General features: G+C 46.7%; 1 protein-coding gene across 1 annotated transcript in view; it reads right to left on the bottom strand.

The window, feature by feature from the left end:
- Positions 1 to 8,745, bottom strand: part of LOC110090022 (uncharacterized) — a 306,902-nt gene that overhangs the window by 21,727 nt on the left and 276,430 nt on the right. The window lies entirely within an intron of this gene.

The following is an 8,745-nucleotide window of genomic DNA, read 5'->3' as shown; positions in this document are numbered from 1 at the left end:
TAAATTCTGAGAGAATGTCCTTAATGTAATACCCCATTTCTTCAGGGATAGTGGGGAGCATCCGTGTTGAAATAACCAAGACAACCTAGAGATTACATTCTTTGTGTATAAACTTGGTTTCGATTACTGCAAAAGATGTGGCACTGACAAATTATTTCAAAGGATTCTCAACTCCATATTCTTTCTTGTAATGTCGGATACACAAGCATATTTAACAGATTAGATATTTCAGTCGTCTTTTCTATATGCAAAAATTAGCAAAACATGATACTAGATAAACCTGCGTTTAAAAAAACAGTCTGTACCATTAAGGCATTGGCATTTTTAAGACAAAGTGTCTTAGGTAAAAAGACATTATAATTGTTCAAACTTCTTAAGCATATGGATATAAGCATACAGTGGTGCCCCGCATAGCGAGCGCGCCGTTTAATGACGAATCCGCATAGTGATGCAGATTTTGCGATTGCAAAAGCGATCACATTGCTATGTTTTAAATGGGCGAAAATCGTATTGCGATGATCGGTAAGCGTTTCGCTTACCAATCTTCGCATTGCGATGTTTTTTAAACAGCTGATCGGCGGTTCCAAAATGGCCGCCGGGTAAACGAAATGGCCGCCCACAGCGTTTTTGCACGATTTCTTCACTTATCGGTGTGGCGAAAATGGTGGCCATATGGAGGATTTCCGCATAGCGGTGAGTTTTCCCCCCATAGGAACGCATTAAATGGGGTTTAATGCGTTCCTATGGGGTGTTCCATTCCGTATAGCAATGATTCTGGATAGTGACGATTTTCCTGGAATGGATTATCGTTGCTATGCGGGGCACCACTGTACCAACAATGTTCCTTAAATTGACATGTGGATTGTGTTAAAACTCTGTTTTCTGTGACATACATACCTAAAGTCTATCATAAACAGTGTTGCTTACTCACACTCTTCATTTATGAGTTGTTGCACACACCAGGCATATATAATGATCTAGAAAGGTATTCATTCCCCATTCCTAGCATTGTCTGTCTCCCATTTCATCTAAATGGGAGCACAGGAGCTCTTTGACTGCCTATGTTCGCTTCCTACATAGAAGCAATAATAACAGACAAGGATTCCTATCATCTTGTTCAGAGGTAAAGAACCAAAACTACTGGGATATTTTTGCTAGGGAGGAATACAATGAGGACTAATTGTATATTGAAAGAGATGCTTGAGGTGGTGCGTCTGTGCTCTCTTGTCATGCATGATTTGGTTCTAGCACACACTGAGTGAAATATGAGCATCCAGTTAAAAGTTAATGTAAAGTTCTTGTAACTGATGAGTTGGACATTTATTTATTTAAAATATTTCTTCTTAAAAAGGACACAGAGTGGTTTACATTGTTAAAAGACAATATTTAAAAGCTAAAAGCAATGTATGCAAATATTTAAAAAAGAATCAAACAAATACCACATTACAAGTGGTAAACAAAATCAACACCAAAAACATTCAAAGCAGTAAGGCACAATACTCCATTTAAAATCTCTCAGACAACCAATCGCTAAGGGACTTTTGGCCTTGCACCTGATGAGATGGGTATTTTCCTGGGCCAGGAACATAATCCAGTTGAATGTCAGGTTGCAAATTAATGTCTCCTAAAATTAGTTAAGTGGTAAAATGTTAAGTGATAAGTGACAATTTGGAATGGAATATAGAGTATCCAGCTGTTTATAAGGTTTTCAGTGCTTTAAAGCAGGGCTCCCAAATCTTTTTCACTCCATGGACCAGCTGGGGAAGGCAGGGCACCCCCGTGCGCATGCGTGAATGGCAGTGTGGCGCACACATGGGCGTGGTGGAGTGTGCGTGCATGTGCAAAACAGCTGTGTGGGGATGAGTGCATGCGGGGGGGGATCTGTCTCCATGGCCCGGTCCAGCAGCGGGCCACGGACTGGGTGTTGGGGACCTCTGTTTTAAAGGACACACACACATATATATATATGCACAATGTAGTGAAGAATATATCAATTGTCAATCTTTTTTGAAAGCTCGTAAATTATGGCATCAGTACAGTATAAAGACATTCAGTAAAACCTGCTTGTGATAAGATGAAAATTTCATTAAAAGCCAAAGTGTAATTTGAAAAAAAGTACTGTGAATGACTTGTAACTGCATCACATGTAATTCAGCATTTGTTATACAAATTTCCAAGAAATTTCTCATTAAGACCTTGTTTAAGAGAAATAGGTGTTGGTTGCCTTCTAAGGAGATCCTTCATCTTTTATGCCCATTGTCCAAAGCAAAGGCTTGTCCGTTTCAACAGTCACAATCCCCGATTTGTCATAAGTGTTTGAAGTGCTAACAAGTGTACCAAACTGTAGAACACTTCCATCTGCAAACAGTGAAAAAGAAAACTCAGTTCAATAATTGTAAGTTTGCTCTATTTATATTCTCAAATCAGTACATGAAATTTGGTTGCTGTTGAGTTATATCTCCTTACCTGAACTTTCCTACATGAGGGACTGCTTAGGTACCCATTTAAAGTGTGCGGGACATAAAGGTGTGAAGATGCATGAAAGTTACAGGAAAGACAGGCAGTTGAAGATTGGGCTCAATCTATAGCTTGGAGGTTCCCCAGCCAGCGTAGTGTAGCCTTGTTGGTGCATCCTTTATTGCACAGAACCTCTACACCGATGCTAGGCCTTATCAGTGCCCTCTCCTTAGTTTCTATTAAGCTACTTACAAATAGTTGTAAATGGAGCCTCATGGCGCAGTGGTTAAACTGCTGTACTGCAGCCAAAACTGTGCTCATGACCTGGGGTTCAATCCCAGGTAGCGGCTCAAGGTTGACTCAGCCTTCTATCCTTCCGAGGTCAATAAAATGAGTACCCAGCTCGCTGGGGGGCCAATGTGTAGCCTGCATAATTAACTTGTAAACTGCCCAGAGAGTGCTTGAAGCACTATGGAGCGGTATATAAGCAGCACGCTTTGCTTTTTACTTAATCCAGGATGAACAGTAGAGGCTCTGCTGAACTATTCAATCTCAATAGGGAGCAAAGGAACTTACAAACTGTAAGTGGCCAGCAGAGAGTCAAACCAGAGAAGATGCTCAGCTCAGCATTTGGAAACCAATAGTAAGGGACAGATTTCTGTGTAGGGCTGGGCCTCCTTATCTGTGGGATCAGTATCCGCTGATTCACTTACCATGGTCTGAAAATATTTAAAGTATGAAAAGGAAAGTTCCAAATATATACGAGGGAGTGCTGATAAATATTGAGCCTTACCCAGAAAAAAATTGAGCTAGGAAGCTATAAATTGCAGGGTGTATTGGCCAATTTGTCTATATTCAACGGTGCAAAAATCAACTACTTATGATTTTAACTTTCATTTTCCGTCCAAAGTGAACATGGCGGCACCTCCAGAAAAGTTCAATGTGGAAGAGGATAGGACCATAACGAAGTTCCTGTTTCTCCAAGGGAAAGGTGCAAAGCAGATACATGATGAAATGTCAAAAATTATGGGTGACAGTGGCCCTTCATATATAACAGTTAAACGCTGGATTGTTAATTTTTAAACTGGCCATTTTGGTGTTGAAAGTGAGAAACCAAGTGGAAGGCCTGTTTCTGTCTCTGTTCCTGCAAATGTGAAAGCCATCCATGACATGATCATGGAGGACTGCCGAATATCAGTATTGCTATATATCTGAGACTATTACGTGAGAGAGTTGGTGCCATTATCCACAACGACTTGGAAATGAGAAGGCTGGCAGCAAAGTGGATCCCCAAACTTTTGACAACCAAATAAAAGAAGAAACGTGTGGAGTTATTGGCTGTTTTGGAATATTTTGCAAGAAATGAGTCAAGATTTCCTGGGCAAACTGGTAACTAGCGATGAGACATGGATCTACTGTTATGATTCTGAGACAGGAACAGTCTAAGGAATGGAGGCACAGTGGTTCCCCCAGGCCAAAGAAGTTCCAAGTGCAAAGGTTGGTGCTGAAGCATATGGCAACAGTTTTTTGGGATAAGAAGGGCATTCTGCTCGTGGACTACCTCCAACGGTTCAACCATCAAAGCAAAATATTACTGTGCTTCATTGATGAAGTTGAAGCAAGACATCAAGGAAAAACGTTGAGGAAAGCTCTCCAAAGGTGTCATCCTATTGCATAACAACACCTTGTTGCACACTGCAGGTGAAACAATGGCAAAACTGACCTCCTTAGGCTTTCAAGTGATGCCCCATCCACCCTATTCTCCTGACCTGGCTCCTTCTGACTATTATCTGTTCCCCAAACTCAAAAAACACCTAAAGGGACAACAATTTGGGAGTGTTCTGGAGGCAACTAATGCTGCAAGTGAGTGGTTACACCAGCAGTCGGATGAATTTTATTTGCAGGGACTTAAGAAGCTGCAGGACAGATGGCGCAAGTGCATTGGCTTCCTCGGGAAATATGTAGAAGAGTATGACAGTTACAGCTTCCTAGCTTAATTTTTTTTCCTGGGAAAGGCTCAATACTTATCAGCACCCCCTCGTATATATATCCTTTAAAACAAAGCAAATCGTGCTGCTTATATACCGCCTCATAGCACTTCAAGCACTCTCTAGGCGGTTTACAAGTTAATTATGCAGGCTACCCATTGCCCCCCCAGCAAGCTGGGTACTCATTTTACCGACCTCGGAATGATAGAAGGCTGAGTCAACCTTGAGCTGGCTATCTGGGATTGAACCCCAGATCGTGAGCACAGTTTTGGCTGCAGTACAGCAGTTTAACCACTGCGCCATGAGGCTCAGACTGTTTTTATACCTGGTTTTAAAAAAACTGCTGTATGTTTGTGTTTCTTTTCGTCTTCTTTTTTTGCAGGGTAAAATATGTAATGGTTTACCATTGCCTTTCTTTGCACAATGCTAGCAATAGTCAGCTGGAGTGTCACTGTTGCCATCCAGTCTCATCTTCCTCTATACTGCTCCTGCCTAGTAGTCTCACTTCAAGAATTTTTTCCCTTCCAATCTATGTTACAATTGTCAGTTCTATGGATGTGTCTGTTAATTCCTGAAGAATGCATACATTTTATTCTGGTGTTTCAGCTCTGGCTGTTCTGCTTTGAATGAATAAGTTAGGAATCCAGACTTGTAACGCAGTCTAGCCTTCTGACAGTATTATAGCTACCTTAAGGTGTGCATTCAAGAGAAAGTAAAAAGATATCCTGACTAAATATGAGTTGAAACATGTCGAGGACTGGTGGGTTTAATATTGCTTTCCTGTAAATACATTCTAATGCATTTTGGCTGTTAATTCCCTAAAAGCCTTTTGATCTATAATGCTTCAGGAACATCTCAGCTTGTAGTTGAAATGTTAGCAAAATACAGTGGTGCCTCGTATAACGAGTGCCCCGTTTAATGACGAATCCGCATAGCGATGTGGATTTTGCGATCGCAAAAGCGATCGCTTTGCGATTTTTCCCCATAGGCCCCATTTCCCCCCAGCTGACCGGCAGGCGCTTCCGAGCGACCGCGGTGGAGGCTTCCCCAGCGGTCGCTTCGAAGCCTGTGCCACCCAGCTGGGGGGAGAAGGCTTCAGAGCAACCTCGCTGGAGGCTTCCCCGGAGGTCGCTCCGAAGCCAGCGCCGCCCAGCTGGGGGGGGGGGAGAAGGTTTGGAGCAAGTGCGGTGGACGCTTCCCCGGAGGTCACTCTGAAGCCTGCGCTGCCCAGCTGGGCGGTGCTGGCTTCGGAGCAACCTCCAGGGAAGCCTCCACCGCGCTCGCTCCGAAGTCAGCGCCGCCCAGCTGGGGGAAAATGGCCACCTGCAGCGTTTTCGTGCCTCGCTTACCGAGGTGGCGAAAATGGCAGCTGGATGGGGGATTCTCTGCTTACCGGTGAGTTTTTCCCCAATAGGAGCGCATTAAACAGAGTTCCTATGGGTTCCCCCCCCGCATAGCGAAGAATCCGGATAGCGACGTTAATCCTGGAACGGATTAACGTCGCTATGCGGGGCACCATTGTAGTATAAATGGTACAGGAAGCTGGGGCAGCACAAATCCAGATAGAGTCCAATTTCTTTGATCTGCCTATAGAGGCTGAAATCTAGTTGGCTTAGCATAGTAAGTCTACTAGTATAAACCCATTCGGTCAGCCTTCCCCTCCATAAGTTACATTGATTTAATGGAGCTACTCCACTTGTCAGCCATCTTTATATGACATAACTACTGTATCTATAATCTACTGTTACTGATTGCAGTGGTATAGTCAACAGAATAAAAAGTCATTTTAATCTAAGCAACTGTCAGTTACACAGCAAAACAACCCAACCATCTCATCATACAAAAAGTGCTTTCTACATCTGGATTCTGCACCTCTATACATTCAAATAAAAATTTTGTTGCACCCGTTACAAAATCTTATTTGTTGGGAATAGCATTGCATTTAAAAAGAGGGCATGAGTGCATGAGCAAACACTTGCTTTACATAGCCTAATATATGAAGAAAGCCTACTGGCTTTCACCACCCACCACAAAACCTAACCCCTTCCCTAACTGCTTCACAAGCAGGCTTTTCATCCATCTCCATTACAATCAAGAGTGACGATACCCTCTTCCAGTAGCTGGTCCTCTACATTTATTTATTTAAATTATTTATATGCCTCCTTTCTCCCCATTAGGGGACTCAAGGTGGCTCACAGCAAATAAAACAACAGATTTAAAGACACAACATAAACTTCACATTTTAAAAAAAGAAACATAAACATACAGCAGTTTTTAAAAAACCAGGTATAAAAACAATTCAAAAACATTTACTGTATATGCCGCCGTATACGGCGACGGGTCGTATTAGACGCTCCCCCCAAAATGCGGCGCCGGGAAGAGTCTTGGGTGGGCGGCGGCAGGAGAAGGAGGAGGAGGAGGAAGAGAGAAAGTGGGGCGTGGCGGGCACGCGAGCGGCTTCCCTCCCTCCATCTGCTTGCCTGCCTGTCTGCGTTCCTCCCTGGTGGCGGCAGAAGGAGGAGGAGGAGGAAGAGGGAAAGTGGAGAAGGAGGAGGAGGAGGAAGAGGGAAAGCGAGGGGGTGGAAGGCGCGCGAGCGTGCACCGCTTCCCTTCCTCCATCTCCCTGCGCGGCCCCACATCACTCTCTCGGCGGCGGCGGCTCCCTCCCTCCCGGCAGCAGGAGGAAGAGGAGGAGGAAGAGGGGAAATGTGGGTGGCGGGCGGGCGAGCGAACGCGCACCACTTCCCTCCATCCATTCCTTCCTCCCCGGCCAGCGCAGCCCCGCATCACTCTCGCAGCAGCCGCGGCTCCTTCCTGGCACCCGGCGTACAAGACGGGCCCCACAATTGGAGGCATGTTTTCGGGGCCCCAAAACTCGTCTTGTACGCCGGCATATACGGTAAAAAAAACTATAAGTTAAAAACCAGCATTCCTGAGACAACTTATTGCCTGCCTGAAGAGGAGTGTTTTTGCCTGATGACAGAAGGACAAAAAGGAGGGGGCCAACCTGGCTTCTCAGGGCATTAGATTCCAAAGCCTGGGAGCAACCACTGATAAGGCCTTCTCTTCGCCAAATGTGGTTTGAAAAGTGGTGGAACCAAGAGAAGGGCCTCTCCAGAAAACCTTACAACCTGAGAAGGCTCATATGGAGTGACATGATCATTCAAATAGCCTGGACTCAAGCTGTATCGGGCTTTATAGGTAATAACCAGCACTTTGAATTGGGCCCAGAAGCAGATTGGCAGCCAGAGAAGCTGTTGTAATAAGGCAGTGACATGCGCCCTATAACTAGTACCAGTCAACAGTCTGGATGTAGCATTTTGAACCAGCTGATGTTTCCTAAAACTTTTCAAAGGCAGCAACATGTAGAGTGCAATGCAGTACAGTGGTGCCCCGTATAGCGACGTTAATCCGTTCCAGGATTAACGTCGCTATACGGAAACATCGTAAAGCGAAATAAAAAAGCCCCTTGAAACGCATTAAAACCCGGTTAATGCGTTCCAATGGACTAAAAACTGGCAGGGACAGGGTGGGTGGGGGATCCCGAAGGCTTCCAGGCAAAAGACTGGAAGCCTTCGGGACCCCTCCACCCTGTCCCCGCCGCCCCGCGCTGCCTTCCCTAGCCGAGATCGGACTCCCAGGAGCCCGATCCAGGCGGTGGTGGCTGCCAGCGAAGGGGACAGGGTGGGTGGGGAGACCCCTCCACCCTGTCCCCGCCGCCCCGCGCTGCCTTCCCTAGCCGAGATCAGACTCCCAGGAGCCCGATCCAGGCTGGGGAAAGCGGCGGGGGTGGCTGCCAATGAAGGGGACAGGGTGGGTGGGGAGACCCCTCCACCCTGTCCCCGCTGCCCCGCGCTGCCTTCCCTAGCCGAGATCGGACTCCCAGGAGCCCGATCCAGGCGGTGGTGGCTGCCAGCGAAGGGGACAGGGTGGGTGGGGAGACCCCTCCACCCTGTCCCCGCCGCCCCGCGCTGCCTTCCCTAGCCAAGATCGGACTCCCAGGAGCCCGATCCAGGCTGGGGAAAGCGGCGGGGGTGGCTGCCAATGAAGGGGACAGGGTGGGTGGGGAGACCCCTCCACCCTGTCCCCGCCGCCCCGCGCTGCCTTCCCTAGCCGAGATCGGACTCCCAGGAGCCCGATCCAGGCGGTGGTGGCTGCCAGCGAAGGGGACAGGGTGGGTGGGGAGACCCCTCCACCCTGTCCCCGCCGCCCCGCGCTGCCTTCCCTAGCCGAGATCGGACTCCCAGGAGCCAGATAGGCTGGGGAAAGCGGCAGGGGTGGCTGCCAGCGAAGGGGACAG

Source organism: Pogona vitticeps, chromosome 6, assembly GCF_051106095.1.
Source record: "Pogona vitticeps strain Pit_001003342236 chromosome 6, PviZW2.1, whole genome shotgun sequence".
NCBI classification, from domain to species: domain Eukaryota; kingdom Metazoa; phylum Chordata; class Lepidosauria; order Squamata; family Agamidae; genus Pogona; species Pogona vitticeps.
Note: the sequence above shows the minus strand (reverse complement) of the source record. Positions and strands in the feature narration are given on the sequence as shown.